Source organism: Excalfactoria chinensis, chromosome 5, assembly GCF_039878825.1.
Source record: "Excalfactoria chinensis isolate bCotChi1 chromosome 5, bCotChi1.hap2, whole genome shotgun sequence".
NCBI lineage: Eukaryota > Metazoa > Chordata > Aves > Galliformes > Phasianidae > Excalfactoria > Excalfactoria chinensis.
In genome coordinates, this window is record NC_092829.1 from 31,264,101 (window position 1) to 31,282,148 (window position 18,048).

An 18,048-nucleotide genomic window follows, 5' to 3' on the forward strand; every position below is an offset into this window, starting at 1 on the left:
TCTTGGCTGTGTTTATTCCTTGTGCTGATGGAAAAGCCACAAGCTTTGCTGGCTAACAAACCTGTTGGTATCGCACTGATATTTGAATGAGGGTTAAGGAAATAAAGATTTTATTTATTTATTTATTTATTTAATCCTAGTTTTCATTGGTCAGGATTAATGTGTTCTGGTTAAAAAGACATGGAAATTGTTGGTGAAATACCTGCTGTTTTTATCAGAAGAAAAACAAGTCTTTGCAGCAGGGAGCAGATGTGAGGAGAAGGAAGCAGGAGGAAAGTATGATTATTTATTTATTTATTTGTTCTCTGTAACCTGGGACCTTCTAAAGAAGGAGAATATTTTTCTTACAATTGTCAAACACTGTCAGGTAGTGACTTCAATTGTTCAGTTAACTCTGCTGAACATTCCTTCCATAATTAGGAAAAATATCTCCACTGAAAGAGCTGTGAAATATTGGAACAGGCTGCCCAAGGAAGCAGTTGAATCACCATCTTCGGAGGTATATAAAAGATAAGTAGATGTGGTGCTTCGGGACACGACTTAGTGGGAGATGTGGCAGCGCTAGTAGTAACAGCTGATGACCTTGGTGGTCTTTGCACTGTGATTAACATCTTGAGTTGTGTAAGGATTTTTAGTCTCTGCTTAATGCATGGGGAGAAATGCCAAACTGAGATCAGTCACCACGATCCTGTGCTGTCTGTAGTTCTGAGAGGCAGCAGCTTTGTCCTGCAAGCCACCACCTTCCATTGATGCCTGTGCTGCAGAGCTGCGCAGCTTCTCGTCTTGCCTGAGCCCTTTGTACAACTGGCGGATATATTCTGCCTGCAGACAAGCCTGTGTCTGGGGTAAACTCAGTTACAGTGGGCGAGTACTGCATAAACTCTAAAAATAGTTAACAAGGAGCTAAAATAAAAGGCTATGTGATACTGAAATTACATCTGCAAGAAATGTGAGCTGCCAGAGGCAGAAGAATCTTTTCTTGAGTGAAACATAACTACAGCCTTTTCCCAAAAAGACTTTTTGAGAACTTCTTATTAAGTTGCTGTGGCTGGAGCAGACCACAGTGCTTTCTGCTCAAAGGTCTGGAGCATGCCCTGGGGTGCCATATGGCTCTCCCCAGACCAAGGAGGAGCTCCATTGGTGGAGACAAGGGCCTGCCTTTAGGGAGTGTGGAGGGAAAGGTGCGCTACGTGGGCATGTGCTGGGAGAAGAGTGCTTGGTGGTTGCTGGTTTTTTAGCTCCACTTTGAGTATTGGAGGCAATATATGCAAGTTCTTGGGCTGTGCTGGGAGTAACTTGGTTTTTTTGTTTGTTTTCTTTTGCCACAACTGAAAATATTTTTCAGCATATTATTCAGCAGTGCCTGTGTACAGCTCTGTATGTGTTAAACCACAAACTTGTCTGTTTTTTTAGATAGAAATGACCTGTGTGCTGACCTATAAAACCACTCATCTTTAACATCTATTTATGTCCTGCCTTCTCATCCACCTCTCAGAGGAATATTCGAGTGTTTTCCCTCTCTGACCAGATCCAGAGGTGCTGTTTTTCTACTCTTTTTGTTGAAGGAATCACCATTATCTGCAAATGTAATTTCTTAACTCTGAATTTGTTTCTCTTTTTCATTCCCCAGAGAATATGGAATGGAATGTATTCAGGTTTGACTCAGTTTGGTAGCGTGGTGTGTTAGATGTAATCCTACACAGCTGATAGTCTTTCTTCATCTGAAGTATAGTTAAATTGTAGGTTTCAAAGTTCTTAGCTATGTAGGGCTAATAGGAAAAGTTTAGGTTACTGGACTGAAAAGCGAACTCGTTCTCCCTGGGGCCTGGTACCACTATCTAGGTACTGAAGACAAGATACTGGAGTTCAGTTTTATAACAATCTTGATGTCTTAAAACATGTTCTGAAGGAATCTTGACAAATCTCCAGCATAAATGCACTGGAATAAAGCTGGTGGCCTTATGTGAGGGGGAAAAAATAATTTCAGACTCTTAGAAATTATTTTGTTGCAATGGAACTCCCTTACAGAATGCTCTGCATGCAAAGGATTTGTCAAACCTTACCCAGGGTAACAGTTGCAACCTGGTAACTGCCACCTCTGCGCAGAGCACTCTTCCAAAGCTTGCAACAATGAGACTCCATGCCATGTTAACTGTCGTGTTTTCTGAATACATGGAAATAATCAGGGAATATTGTTGTTTTTTGTGATATAATCAATATATGTGTGTTTTTTTAATGAGTGGAATTCCAGTATCTTCATGCAAGTGTTTAGATTATGTGTTTATTTAGTCAAATGGTGTTATCTCATTCCATGGATATGACTGTAGAGATGTATTTTAGGTGAATGAAGAACAGGTTTTGTACTCTTCAAAAATCTCTTCTGTTAATTTCGTCATCTTGGTCAGAGATGGTTATGTTAATGATGCAGATAACCAACCCATGGCTGAATTGCCTTTACTGTGTAAGTAGAAGGAAAAAGTGACAGGAGCATGCATTTCCATTGACATACCATTTCACTTGAATGTGATGTGGTTTTTTTCACAGTTAATGTGCATGTGCTGAGTGACACTTTGATCTTTTTTGTTCCTGGGTTGTGTCGCTGCTTGAACTCCATATGCAGATGCTTTGAATAATCTTTGTCATGTAATTTGTGCATTTGCTCAAACCTATGGAAAACAGAATTTAAGCAAATACCTATGCAGAATTTTCCGCTTGCTGAGGATGGAGGTCATATTATGCACTTATTCTGAACTCTATTTGCAAAGACAAATGTCAGTGCAACATGAAAAATTATGGAAAAGCAGGCAGTAGACCTTCTTCCATTAAACATCTCCTGTCAGGTCATTTACAGTTTTCAGTGCAACACACCATGCAGCTGCAGTGTGTGATTTGCTTACTGCTTTCAGGCTTGTTGTGACTTCCCCATGTGCTTTTAGCTCTATGGTTCAGCCACCAAACAAACCATCTCTGTTAGAAGGCTGGTGCTTCTCCCAGAAGTTCTCCAAAATCACATCTCCCTAACTACCAGAGGAGATGAGGTAAGATCATGGCAGCCTCATTGTTCCTCGTGCTCTCTTTGCTGGTCTGTCTTCCTGGAGCTGCCATGGGTATTTCACATAAGTAAGCTGCCTAATATGATAGATCATGCAATTACTCCTATTAATAATGTACCTACGTGCATTTATTAAATTCAGAGCTAATTTGCTGCTTTGCAGGCTTCTCACCAACTGAAGGGGAGAAGAAATAGGATTCCCAAGTGAAACTCACCTGGTATGTTGTGCAGAGAACTTAATTTTGGTAGTTCAGTTGTTAGATGCTCTGCTGCCCAGTGAAATGAACAGCTTGGGTAAATGGAACCCAATGAGAGGTACAAAAGCTGCGTGCAGAAATAAAAACTCCCTAAGGTGGTCAGCAGCAAAAGCTAGGAAAGGAGCAGGAGGAACATGCTTGATTTTTGAATGATGAGACACCTTTTGTAATTCAAGCTGCTTTTCCAAGGCATTGTTCTCGTCAGGTCCTGCCTGTATCTGTAATATTCACTTGGTCAGTGAAATCTTATTCCTGCAAGATTTAGATGAGAAATTTGGACTGTCAGCAGATCAGAAGTGGCACAAACACACCACAACCAGCTCTTCTGAGATATTTTGACTGCCTTTATCCCTGACTCTCCCTTATTATAGCAGTAGCAGTTCATACTATCCCACCATCCCTCGCCTGCAGCTTTTGTCTGTGCTAGCTGTAGGTCATAGAAATTCCTACAGGATCATAGTTGACAGATGTATCTGCTGAAAGAAAAATGCTTTATTTACGAATCCCTGTAGGACTGAAATATTGAGTTATTCAGCACTGTCAGTGTATTTGGGTAGGCCCAGAGGCAGAAGCATAGGCAACCAGAGAGCTTTACTGATGGAATCTTGGGCATCGTGGGGATTTAGCCAGCTCCAAAGTTAGGCAGTAGCTGAAAAGGGGACTCTGAGGATTTGCATTCAGAATAAAGGATCAATCTCTCTGTAGATTAAGCCAGTGTAGCTGCTCAGGATGGGAGACAATGGTGAGCCAGCATTATATGATATTAATTATTTGAGTAAAGTGAAGCATAAAATTCCCCACAGCACTCTTCTTCAGCCTGTTAGAGCTCTTGTTCAAGAGTGGAAAACTGTTTAATTTTGAAATGCATGTACCAAAGGCCTGAAAGATGTGCTGTGGGTTGCATTCCTCCCCTGGAACTCAGAGACCTGACTGATGGCAATGAATGGGACTTCCCATCATGACCTTCTGTCTCTCTAGGTTTGGATATAAGACAAGTATTACATGCTGACATACATAAATCTGCTGCAAATTGATTCCACTGCACGGAAACTTAGCTGTTTTCTTCAGCTCCAGTCTCTTTCAATACAACTGGGAGCATTTCTGGCTCTGGAAGTCTTTAAGGGTTAATAGAAAGCTGAGTATGGAGGTCTAGAGTCCTGCAGATATGACTGTGGAATATAGTGCAACTAATAAGCTTTGGAGGATGGTAAAAAATCAAACAAACCAGAACTCTTATGTGGAAGACTCATTTTTTTATGATACAGCCTTTGAGTTCTCTGGCTATTTGGTGTCCAGCTGATCTGTTTCACAAACCAGATTTTTGAGAGGAACTGCTTCTGTTAATGTAGTCCTATCTAAGTGCTGGTATTAGGAACCTAAAAACAGGAGGGCCCACCTTCATACTTAAAATAAGATTTTTCTCCTGCACTTTTCTCAACAGGGGGTAAGGATGCCAGCAATGATGGAAACTGAGCCAGCAGGTCTCACTGCCCACATTGACAGTAGCACCATAATAGGCTGATACTAACAGGGACCAGCAACCCTCTTTCATACAAATGAATATAGTCTCCATTTTAATCCTTGAAGGTGAGCTCTCTGTGGATGAGTGTTTTCACCTCATCATTACCATGATGCCATTGTTATGTGTCACCATACATTTTTGAATTAAAGATCTACAGTTGTTCCTTGATGCTTTTATTTGCCGTTGCAAAGCATCAGGGGTCACTGTGCTCAGATGGTTGTTCCTTGATGCTGTGCTGCTCTGCAGATGCGCCTGCAATGTGGAATCTAAGAACTCCGGGACAACAAATGTCTGGCATATTGCTAGCTGTCAGTGCTCCTTGAAAAATGTATTTATTTATTTATTTATTTATTTATTTTTCCTTTGGAAGGCACATGATTCTCATAACAACTTTCAGTTCTGCCATTTTTCCTTATCTTAAAAGTGTCAGTGAAGCACAGAGTGTTTAGTCCGTGTGTTTAGGGTTAGGTTGGCACCAAAAGGCCACCAGGAGTGTGTGCACCTTGCTGTTGAACACCAAAAAAGGGGCTTCTAGTTCTTGGAAATAAGAAATGGTTATCTGAGCAAGCAAGAACAATAGAAATTAAATCAAGAAAAGAACAGGAGGCTGAGGGAGGACTGAAAACTGAACACAGATCCCTTCCTAATAGATTCTGATTGCAGATTCACCTGGAAGAATTTTGAAGCTCAGTACTTTTCTATGGAATAGGCAAAAACTGATGCTTAGAAATAATACCCAAACTTTTGGGATTTGGCTTCCTAGGGAAAAGGAACAATTCTATCTTTGTACCTATGCTGATAAATGGTTAGACAGTGGGATTTCATTTTTGTAAAACCCAGTGTTTATTACTGTACATATTCCAGGAATTTAATTCATTCTTATGGATGAAGACATGAAAAATACTCTTTGCTATCCACTTGGCTTCAGGAGCTACAGTATCTGCTTTAATTAATAATGATGTATCTCTTCAAGTCAAGAAGAAACACCCAGACCCCACTATCAATTCTTACAATGAATTTCCAAACCATCCGTTCAATATTAACTAAACATAGCTGCAGAAAAAATAAAAAGGTGTTTGTTTATATTCCCTCAGCTATGAAGACCTTATTGTGTTACAACAAAGATTTTCTTTCAAATTCACCTGATCTAAAAGGCAGAGTTTCTCCTGACTGTGCAATTCAGCTGAGAAGGTGGCTGTATTTTATCAAATTCAGCTGCTCTTTTCCTACCAAAGCACGTTCAGAAGCCAGCCGATCTATTTCTGTGATTCACTGCAGTTCATTCTGCTGCTGTTCTATTGAAGGAAGCTATTTTTGTAATTATTCAGTAGCAAAGTTATCAATTCATTTAGTGGTGAAAAAGTTCCAGATATCTCTATGAAGGTTGTTAAGTGGAACCAGACAAAAACTGTTTCTCTGTAAAAGGGCATGGTGTGGGAAAGGCCTGCATGGAACTGTAGTAGCACCACAAAAAAAGAAGGGCTCTGCTATGAAGTGAGACAAAGTCAAAGATTGCTTTTTGCAAATGCTGAGGCTTTTGATTCTAAGTTATTTGGGGTTGTGTTAATCAACATTGCTTCTATTATCGGAGGTCCTGAAATGAAAAGGGTCTCCAAATCTTACACAGATGCTTATACCTGCCTCAAAAGAAAACCAATCAGCTCAAGACTGAAAGAAGTCTCACACTATCCCTTCTGACTGCTTCCTATGTATTAGAAAAATTCGCCTCTCATCAGATTTAGTTGTGACCATTAAAGAACTCAGTCAACAGCCTTCTGACTGCTCTGTGACTCCACCTCCCCTATTTACTGAGCAGCTGCCTCCATAGGGGTCTCGAGCCCTAAGGCATGCTACCACTTGGCAGGCTACTTAGCATGTAAGGAGCCTCTTGGGATGTTAAAGAACTGGAGAACAGGTATGAAAATATGTGGATGAATTCACCTTTTTAGAGGTTTACTTTCTTATTCCTTTGGGTGCTTTTGTGATATAAATGATTATGGTTACAACCTACCCTTCTCTGGCCAGTACACACAGTAAGTACAAAATCTTTCAACTTGATCAAGTGTAACTATCCCCATTACCTTCATTCTAAAGGAAGATATTGGGTTATTAGAGGTGAGGGCAGCTGATTCAGTGGCCTGGCAGGTGGGTTTGATGATGTGATCTGCAGCACTCCAGGTGTATCAATGACTGAGGATGTTCAAATACTCCAGATCCCATCAGCTGGAGCCTGCCAGGCCTCTCATGGGCAGGGGGCTACAGCATGGGACACCGCACTAGGGATGCTGATAACTGGGGCCTGCTAGGGCTGTGGCTTTGTCTTGTGGTGAGATGGGACTGGGCACAGAGGTAGGGCTACAGCCTGGGACACACTCGCAGCACTGGATGGCAGTGTTACACAAGTTCAAACAGCTTTTCTTTCTTTCAGGTTTGAGAAAAAGACAAAACGCGTCATGCCTGTGGCTGGAAGTGCGTATTTTTCAGAGAGGGTATCTGTAAGTACTGTTGTGACCTACTTATTGCTCTCCTGCACAGATTTCCTTCTCCCATCCTCTCTCTCTCTTCTTTTTTTTAACCCTGGTAACTTTCCCATGCTTTCTTCCCTCCCGACCCCTTTTCTCAGTGAGTACTGGAGTGTTTCCCATGCCTCTTCTGAGCTGACTGGGCATTGGAAAGGTTGCAGAGCTAATCAGCAAGCTTTGCCACTGAAAAAGCAATATATGAAATCCCAACAACCATACAGCTAGTGAGAACAGTCTCTTCTCTTCCTCACAGTTTTTTTAGCTTTAGGCAAAAGGGACTGGGAGGAGGAAGGGCGCACTGGCACCGGCACAGTGTGCTTGCATCCAGCTATAAGCCCACCAGGATCAAATATACTGCAGGAAAAATATGGAATTTGTGCAGCTAACAGTTCACTCCTGTTATGGAGTTTGCCTGTTGCTGGTAGTGGAACAGATTCTAAGCCGAGCATTGCATGTGTAATGCCAGTACAAACACATGCAATCGCACTCTTACTCCAGAGATGTGTGTGCCACGTTTCTTCGGCAGCAAGCTGTGAAGCTGGAAAGGCAGTTGTGAATACGTACTGCTACGGGTTTTTCCACCCACGTGGATCCTGAGCTGGGATTTTTCTCCTGCTTTTCATCTCATTTCTCAGTGTAATACCAGGGTCGCGCTTTAATACAGCAAATATAATTAGAGTGCAGTTACACAGTGTGACTCCATTTCATGATACCTGTAATTACCATCCACCTATAGCTAGGAGGTTTGTTAATTTGGTGAATAAACTACTTATTATCAGTCTACTTTCTGAGTTAGTATCTCACATTTTAATTGCGATGGCACTTTTTGCACATATATCTAAGGGCTTCCTGTGTGACTGTCATTTGCGTCACACTACGTTTGTGATTTGAATTCAGTCTGTTTACAAACATATGATACTTGTTTGCACAGCAGTAGTATGTTAGGTCAATTCAGAAAGGTAAATCAGTACTCACATTAGTAACTCACACCCACAGTTCTTACAGGGTATCCCCACCATGCTGAAACATGCAGGATTTTAAGGAGTGTTCTGGGATTGGCTCTTGTTTTCACTCATCTTCTTGTTCTATGTGTACAGCCACTTGCCTACATTACAGGTGGCTGGCAAGGCTCACAAAGCATGGCAAGTCCTTGGGATCAGAAGAGAAGTCATGGAGGACATAGCTGGTCTCCTTGCAGCCCTTTCCATTTGGCTGTGGGTATCCCTCTGCTGGTTTCAGCACAACTTCCTCTCAGGTGTTATAGCTTCACATTCCTGATCAGTTTGAATTAATTTTTTTTAGTTTTAACTATAAAGTCTCTGTGCACTAGAAGAAACTGCCGCTTGGTTTATATTTCTTCATGGGTCTGGGACTGTAGGATTCTGAGGACCTTGAAGTAGGCAGGCACTCACAGCTCTTTAAAATCCATTGGGAACTCAGCCCCTACATCTGTTGGGATTCAGTACCCTGTGTTCACCCTCAGGGATTCAGGAGTAGGGGTCACAAACCACTTTGCCTATGTGCTAGAGGCTTGGGATGCAGCCTGGCCCTTTACTCAGTGAGAATGAGTGCAGGAGCAGTGCTTGCACGGGGCAGAGGAAGGAGTAGCTCTGGAAGAGGTGCCCCAGCCAGCTGCTAATCCATCTTTGTATGGGTACAACAATTAGGATAATTATAACTCTGAGTAAGAGGCCGTTTGTGTGCCTCTGCTGTTTATATGTTTCTAGAAGGAAATTGCAGACAAGTGCCTGCCAAGTGTATCCCTAGAAATATTTTTGAAACTGTCATCCACAGGCTTTGAATACCAGAGGCTGTTTAATCTCTCTCCCACTCTCTTTCTCTCTCTGAGCCCCCACCTCCCACTCTCTGGCCTGATTTCTGTAGGGAGAAGACTTTGGAGTTTTACTGCAGTGTAAAGATTTAGGCAGTTTTGTCTGAGGACAGAGTCCAAAGGTGTCACCTCTGGGCAGCCCCTACTTCGTAGACAGAGCAGCACCAGCTTAGTGCAGAGCACAGGGACCAGTGCAGGGACACTCTGGGAGCACTTCCAGTTCCCAGGGCAGATGGCCTCTCCTCTGCTCTCTCTCACAGGGCTGAGAGAGAAAGGAAATAATTTGGGTGTGGGGAGCTGGTGTATTGCAGAGAGTGAAATCTGCTGTCACTGGAATGGGACGTGCCATCACTGGGAGTACTGCTTTTGGAGCACCATAAGTCACTTTTAGAGTAACCTTTCAGAAGCGGCCCATTGCAGTTATGTGTACACCAGTCATGTTTTGTCCTGCCACAATTCTTTTTGGATGTCCAGGACAGAGATTTGCAACTCGATTTTTGCAGTGAACGTGCTTTGTCTCTAATCAATCATCTCCTCTATTGATGATTTACATTCCAGTGGTTACTATGAGTGACTTGTGCAAATGAAGTCCAGAAGGAAACATGCAGTGTGATGTGTAATAAAATAGAGTAATGTTCATGGCACAAATTTACCTAAAAATCAGTTAAAATTGTACAAACTGATCTCTATACATCCCTGTCCTGCAGTGTGTGGATGAACCTCTGTTGTTACCAAGAACAGAAGACTTGAAATCATCCAGAACTCCTTCACCACAGCTGCAAACTGAAACAACTGCAGACAGCAATGCTGAACCGTCAAAGCATATTACAGAAAAAAGCAAAGAAGATACTTGGTAATCAGAGGTATGACATTTCTAACATGTCTTTCTGACTTCAGTTTTAAGAAGCAAAACAAACTAGCCCCATGTATACTCTTCTTTGCATGTTTCCATCCCTTACTCAGGACTGATGCTATAGGGTTTATTTCCTATGCTTTCTGTAATCTGGTGTTTGAATTGTTACTGTCACTAATTTGGATTCCTGGAGATAGCAGCAGATCCAAGCACAGAGGCAGAGTTGCTGTGCTTTAGGCATCTATAGAGTCTGAAGTGTGTGGTGGACAGTTACAAGTACAATCCATCTGCCCTTGGGATTCATGAGGATTCTTCCATTTAATAAAGCAAATGCATAGAGTCAGACTGAATGGGGGTGAAAACCTCTTAAAAAGGAGGTTGACTAAGTTGCCCTTTCTTCTAATTGGGTGATTTTAAGTACTTCAGCAAAGATTCAGATAATTTCTTATTCTCTCTTGATTATTTTGTCCTTTTTTGTGTGTGTGTTTCCTTACTAAATTACTGTTCACCTGTTGGCTACTTCCAAGTTTCTAGGTGAAATCTAACAGCTGTACATCTTGGGTTCTTAATTGGTTACAACTCACAAAGAGCCAAAAAAAATAATCAAGTTAATGGTCTTCTTGAGGAAGGGACTAATTTGCTCTTATGAGTGGATATATAAACACTAATTATATTCTGAAAGGCTTTGGCTATTAAAACCACATTAGGAGGAATATGTAGAGCCTTCTTCCTCACCTTCCCACACGCGTGGGCTGAGAATTGCCCTGACCTTCGTATCCTAATTCCCGTTTTCTTTTCAGGTTATGTCTGGCCTGGTGCTGGCCCATTCACTGGGGACACACTCTCTATTTAGAAGAGAGGTTAAGCTAGTAGGGGACCATTTGTTTTTTTATGGTCATCTACCCAGGGCTATTTTCTGGAGGTGTGAGCTGAGGCTTCCCTGCTGCAGCCTTGACCACAGGTGGTAGTTGAGAGCAAAGACAGCTTCCAGAGTGCAGGTTTTTATGTCTTTGGACAAATCAAAATCAGTAGCTACCAACAGTGACAATTGTCTTGTGCCTTCCCTGACAGTGAAGTGAAAATCAAACAAACCAATCCCCGTGAGTTCTTCTCTGATATGTTTGTACTAAGCAAGTTTTAACCGCTGTTTGTTTGTGTGCTTTTTATTTGCCATTGGGGTTAATGAGCCCTATACTGGGGAAAGGCAGGGCAGTCAGGACAGGCAGCAGTGTTTGTGTCTTCACCAAGCTATCATGAATTGCTCCAGCCAAGTGCCATAGCAATCTCTCTTATGTCCATGGGGACCATCTCTGCTGTGGTTGCAGGTGAGAACACAACTCAGAGCTCTGCAAAGTGTCAAAGCAATGCTGGGTCCAGAATAAGGACACCAGAGGCAGTTATGCAGCACGTCTGCAGGACATGGGAGCAGGATAAGGCAGCTTCTGTAAGCTCCTGCAGGAAACCTGAACCTTGGGAAAAGATTGTCCTATTGCTCTCTCTGAGATCCTATATGTTATGATACGCTGTCATAGGATGAGTAGGACAGTCATATGTGTGTTTTTTCAGCTTTTTAGCTCTTCTCACAGTGAGAAGAAACACTTAGAGACATAACTCATTATAAAGTCTAATAGAGGTTATGTTTAATTAATCTCTGAATAAATCCAAACGAAAGATAACTGTGTCTGTCCCTCTAAGCAATACAGGATGTTAGAAAATGGATCTATATTTCTCATGGTTTTTTATTTACCCATTTTGGCTGGGTGACTGGAAGGTCCTTGAGGGAAAAAGACAGATAGTGTTGTCACCCAGCCACTGAGGTGCTGCGGAAGTATTCCTGTCCATCATAGAAGCAAAGTGAGAAGAGTTCTAAAAATTTCTTTACCCACAAGTCAGACACAATATGGAACATTGGGGTTTCATTGTATGTTACATCTTTCTGTGACATTACAAACCGGAATGCTCACATAATCATACCAAGGAATGAAGATTTCTTTCCCATTGAGATACAAAGCAGGGAATTAGCCTCAGGAATAGTTAGCTATAGCTTTTCTGGGAGTGATTGCAACCCCTCATCCCTGAAACATCTAACAGAGAGACCACCAGTGTATTTCCTTTTGAACTCCCCTCTTTAGATGGGAAGACCCCCATGCTGCTTTGCAGTAGTTGGGATGCAGTTCAGTTTCCATGTCAGGCACAAGTTCATAACACCATTCAGAAACACACATGTTGCTATTTGGGAGGCACAGCTGCTGACGTTCCCCATTAAGTCAGGAAATGTGTGGGATTTGCAAGTCTCTGTAAGGTAAGTGCTGTTCTGGCCAGTGTCCCATGGCTGTGGCATCACTGGAGGAGCTGCAGCACAGCAAGGTGCTGACATGGCACTGACAATCCTGTCTCTCAAGGCCCCCTTTTCTTGTGCCCCCATCTTAGTTGCTCCTGGCCTCTTCCCCACACCTAACAGAAAAAAGTCTTGCTGATGCTAAGAAGCCTGGAGTTAGGAACCAGAGTGAAAGTGATATTCTGAAGGGTTTTTGGAATACGGATAGCAGAAAATATACAGTCACTGCTCCTTGGGAGATCAAATACAGGTGCATCTGAAGATACACATCATCTTCCTCCAGGATACAGCCTTCTGTTCTGGCTGTCTATCAGAAAGAGTCTGTGCAAACACAGCATGGCCTCAACACAGGTAAAAACATAATTTGAAGAATGACAAGATTTCCATTTCACAACAGATGGAGAAGGTGAAGCTGGCATATTTTACAGAGAAGACAAGTTACAGTGCCTCATATGGCTTACACAATACTGAGTAGTAAAGTTTATCTGGGGTCTGTGAAAGCTTTCTGCATGCAGGAACATGGGTGTGCTGAAAGAAAATAACAAAAAAAAGCAGTATATTTTTTCATAACCATGGAAATTCTTTCAGTGAGAGGTTCTTCAGGAGGTCTGTGGCATTTGAGACTGGAGATCACTTTAGGCAGTCCCAGTTATTTTCCTTAGGATTGTTAATAACTGCAAACAATGCTGTGACAGATGAGGTTGTACCAGGACCCCCACCTCCATCTCAAATAAATATCTTTGAGTTCAGCTAAAATGGATGTTCCCAAGGACAGTGTTTGCATTCTACAGAATTTCAGGTATCCTTTACTGAGCTGTGCTTTGTGGTATGTGGGGTAACATTCACCATGGTTCAGAAAAATCCTTCCTGATTTGTGGGGCTTGGAGTCATCTCCCTATCCCATTTTCTGGTTTACCAGAGGAGAGGATGAGAGAAGGATCATGTGAGGACTTTGCTATCCTTTTTTCTGTTCTTGTTGCAGGAAAGTGGTTTTTGAGATTTTCTTTGGTTGGGCCTCCTTATGGCCCTCATTTATAATGGCATGTCATCTCCAATTATAATCTAGATTTTTTTCTGTCCAAAGCAAAGGGAGAGAAGTGTTGGTAGGAGGACATGATGTATGGACTTGCTCACATCCTGAAAAGGGGTATGAACTGTGAGGGTTTAAGTTATATTCTGAGTAGACAAGAGTTTTATATTTATCTGTGTATATTCTGGAAATGCTCATGCTGTGTCACCTCCCTGTTTGCAGCTGCGCAGTCAGACCACCAGAGACTTCATGGACTGAGTGATCAAATTTGTCCACATTGCTGTGTAGAGGCTCAGTGAATTCACCTGTACCACTTGGGGCAGACCAGGTCTCTCCTATGCCAGACTTGTGAGTAAGATCCCATCCCCACACACAGCCTGTTAAGTGATGCAGAGTGAGAGCTATTCACCTTTTTAGCAAATGCTTGTCATACCAGTGCGTACCCATGCCAGTCTGTTTCTGCTAACATAAATGCTTAATGAGAGCTTCCCACTCTCCATTTTTATCTCCTTTATGCACTTTAGTAGTATTTCTTGTTCACTGAGCCTAGAGCTAATGATGGCACTGACTGAAGAAAGAATAGTGAGGGCTGTTGCATACAGCTGAACATCACAAACAAAAGGTAGAAATGTATGTGGGAGGGATATGACTTCTGTGTTTACAGATTGTATTTATATATTCCATACTTACAAGCTATAGTTTCTACATGAATTGTACATTCTGAATTGAGAAAAAATAATTCTGATTTAGTTTGATCAAAATCTGTGTTTGGGAACACTATTTTAAGTTCTGGGCAGTAGAGAAAAGGAGAGCGTAAGAGCATCTGGTGTCAGACCCGAGACATGCGCTGCTCTGTTCCTCTAACACGAGCAGAATTAGCAGCTTTCTTGTAAGCAAGGTGCCAATATCCCCATTATTTTTTCCAGGGAAGTGCACAGTTCCATGTTGACATTGTGGAAGAACTAATTTAGAGGACATTTGTGCCTCAGTCACAGAAATTATGAGAAAAAAGTGTAGGCTGAAAATCTGAGCTCTGCTTACAGATAGGAAATATCACAAATTCAGGGATCCTCTTTTGTCTGAATTTTCCCACATTCACTGAGATCCGTGATGTTCTAAATTGAAGGGCTGTGCTGGTTACTCTTGTGAGGTATGGCTGAAGTCTTGATGTGCTGGATAGGCAAGGAGAAATCTCAGAATCATTAAGGCTGGAAAATATCTCTAAGATCATCTAGTTCAATTGTCAGCCCATCACCACGATGCCATGGAAGACATGTTTTATAAGGATACTGAGGGTCAGATCTGACACTTGGGGGTAGGGAGTAGTGAACAGGGAAACACCTGAGGAAAGCAGGCAGATCGTGCCAATGGAGAACAGAGGAATGAAGAAGAAGTGCCCTTAAGTTGAGATATGCAAATTAGTCAAGTGCAGAATTACATGTTTTTCAAAAATAAAAGGTGGGAAAAATAGTTGTTGCAAATAGCATTGTGTTTTGCTTCCCAAATGAAGGGAGAACGAGAAACTGGAGTTCTGCTGGAACACAGCATTAGTCATGGTGTTCGGTTTCATGAGACTGTTAATTGCAGTGACCAGCAGCCTACGTGCAATGCTCCAGGCCTGTGAAAGCAAAGTTTTACATAGGGAGGTACATTTCTTACAGAAGAGATGTTGCAATTTTCTTCTTAATAGTGAGGCTGGGCAAAAGGCAAGCAGCTGATAGGTAGCATACATGGACTCTCCAGTTCTGCAGCACTTGTTCAAATTTAAGGCAGAAGTACTGAAGGAGGAGCACGTGAAGAGACAGTAAAACCTGATACACACTGGGGTTTGTTTGTAGAAGGGCAGTATTTACATGCATGGTAAGAGCCAGATGGTGAGACACTTCTGAAAAGATGATTTTACTCTCCTTTTTATTTTGCTGTCTCTGGGAATTTTTTCAGCAGCTGCTGTGGAAGTGTTCTCTGTGTAAATGAAGTTGTGGGATTGTGAATGGGCATCTTAAGGTTACAAGTCATTCCCAAGACTGCTATAACCCCAGAAAGCATTTTTCCCTGAGAATCTCATTCTGTCTTGGACCAAAATGCGTTCAGTGCAGAGATGTGTCCAGCTGCTTTATTAAAAGAAAAGATCATTTCCAGCTATTTGAAACCCCCCGAGAAGGCAGTCTGTTAAACGGTTGCTGAAGTTTTCTTCTAAAACTAGAATACCTGCATAAGAAATTCTAGTAGCATGCTGGTGCATATCCAGCCCTTGTAACCTCTGAGATATCATGCCTTACACGTATAAGAATGTTGCAGTAGTTGTTTATTCTTGCATTTTGCTTTTGTGTTTGCCTTTTTCATTTTCATAGCTTTCCTTCAAAAACGAGGACCTAACTTTCGGCCTGGCACAATTCATAAGGTCACTTAGTGTAGGGGAGGATTCCTGTTACCTCTTTCTGTGCATCATCCCCAGCAGGCAACACTGTCCTTCAAGGCAAAGGAACAGAGTATTTTTAGCTTTGTTGGAAATTAATTTCTGATAATCTAAATTACTGTGAAATTGACTGGAAGATTAATATACAAACTGGTCCTGCAAAGACCAAACAAGTGCAATGGCTTTTATGAAGATGACTGCCAGGGAAGAGTCAAGGATGGGTTCTGCCATGGAGCACAGGATTAAAAGCTGTAAGTTAAAACAGAAAACTATTTAAATGAACTAAAAATAGATGACTAGAAATGTGTGGGCAGAGGCTTATATGTGGAGGCTAGAAGGCAAGAAAGAAATATGCAGAGGTAATGCTTTGCAAAGAAGTCCTTATTTGTTGGCATTGTTTTCCATTAGATTTCTCAGCCTAATCAACCTCTCCTATGACCACGTGGCCACTAGATCCAGCTGGTGTAAATGTGAGGAGAGTGTGACCAGAAGCTGGCTTTGGAGCATGTGTTTTGGTAGCAGATATCTGTTGGTTCATTGTATCCCAAAATTCTGCTGCAGCTCCAAGGGGCTGGAGGGCTAGGCAGGCTTTCCTGCAGACTACATCCATGGGGGAGGCACAGGGGGAGCCTGCAGCTCAGCCCTGCAGATGTAGACAGGATGTGGACAGCTCAGTTCCATCTTCACGGAGAGCATCAGAGCTGTCAAGCAAAACAAGTGTAAGATCTAATAAAGAACAGAAATGCGACTGTCAGTTCAAGGTGACTTTAGAGTTCCCATCTAGTCTAGCTCTCCTAAGTAATTTGCTCAGAAATGCACTTTACTTACGACTACACAGTTTGAAAAGACCATGTATTGGCTGTGCAGGGAGTTAACCTGTTAGAAAAGGAGAAATACTGGAATTAGTTTTGTGTTTTTCTGGTTATTCAAATAAGTTAATAGTTGAGCATCATAGAAAGAGAGAATTTCCTTCGTGTTCTGAAGGGATGAGGAGGACCACTTGATCAAAAAGAGCTCTGTTTTTTTAGCATGTGTGGGTAGATTATAGCTCACAGCCACATGAGCTGATCTGTGGGCCTTTTCTAAATATGTTTTAACTGTCATGGAGGTACTATTCCTTTGCACAATATAGGGTTCAAAGGAGGAAAAAACACTTGCAGAAGTTCTCTAAGCTGCTGTCAATGCAAGAAGCTTAATCAGACTGAGGTGAACCAATGGAGTACCGAGGAGTATTTCAATATCTATGCTTTCCTCTGTGCTATTGCCATTAGCTGCTGAGCTGAAATCTGAGAACCTTTTTACAAGGAAGGAAAAAAGAAAGATTGGCAGTATCCTAAGCATGACTACCTCTTGGGAATGCTAACAAGAGTGCACCTCAAGATGTTTCCCACAATTAAGTATTTTAATGAAATAAAGGATTTGCTTCACCTCTGCTCAACCCTCTTAGAAGTCTGAGTCCCATCAATATATATGAGCAAAAGAATTTCCTGCTGCTTCCCACCCTGCTCAAAGAAAAAAAATATAGCAGAAAGCATTAGAAACAGCTAGCTTGCAGAAGATGAATTGTGAACTCGTAAATGTTTGTACCAAAAACCTGGTGTGGATTTGTATTAACAGACCTTTCTCAAACAGATACTCGAACATTGTCAGAATGTAAGGCTGAGTTGCATAAGTTCCACAGAGGATTGCTCTAAGCCTGGAAGTATTCATTAAATTCATTAGTGAGCTGAATGATGACACAAAGACAATTGTTATTAAATTTGCAGATAATTTCAAGCAGCAAAAGACTGCAAGTATGTTAGCAGCCAGGATCAGAATCCAGGGATCTTGATAAATTGCAAATGTGATCTGGAAAATATGGGTAGAATTCAAGATGAAGAAGAGCCACATTTAGAGAGGAACATGGAACTGCAGAAATGCAGGACAGCAAAGAACAGTCTTCAGAGCAGTTCTGTGGTAAAAGATCTAGCAGGCATCATTTACCACAAATAGAACTGTGGTCAATAATGCTGGGCATGATCCTGAACCACCTGCACAGGCACAGATTGCGCAGGATGGATAAGTGTCCCCAGGATGGACTGATTGGAAAGGAGGGACGTGAAAAAAACGCAAACTGGAAGAAAAAGAAACTACTGCTGACCAATCTGATGCTGAAAAATGGGCAGGAGTCTTAGAGGAGGTGAAAGTCCACTGCAAAGAGAACAAGGGTAATCTGCTGTCTGTATCC

General features: G+C 41.9%; 1 long non-coding RNA gene across 2 annotated transcripts; it reads left to right on the forward strand.

Annotated features, from left to right (window-relative positions):
* Positions 1-419: 419 nt before the first annotated feature.
* Positions 420-11,641, forward strand: LOC140253368 (uncharacterized). Of its 2 annotated transcripts, XR_011903835.1 has the most exons (6): positions 420-499; positions 1,414-1,586; positions 4,751-4,896; positions 7,260-7,326; positions 9,892-10,047; positions 10,838-11,641. It is a non-coding gene; the product is annotated as an uncharacterized lncRNA (long non-coding RNA). The 2 variants fall into 2 exon arrangements; XR_011903836.1 differs by lacking the exons at positions 420-499; positions 1,414-1,586; positions 4,751-4,896 and adding an exon at positions 7,071-7,180.
* The last annotated feature ends 6,407 nt before the right edge of the window (positions 11,642-18,048 follow it).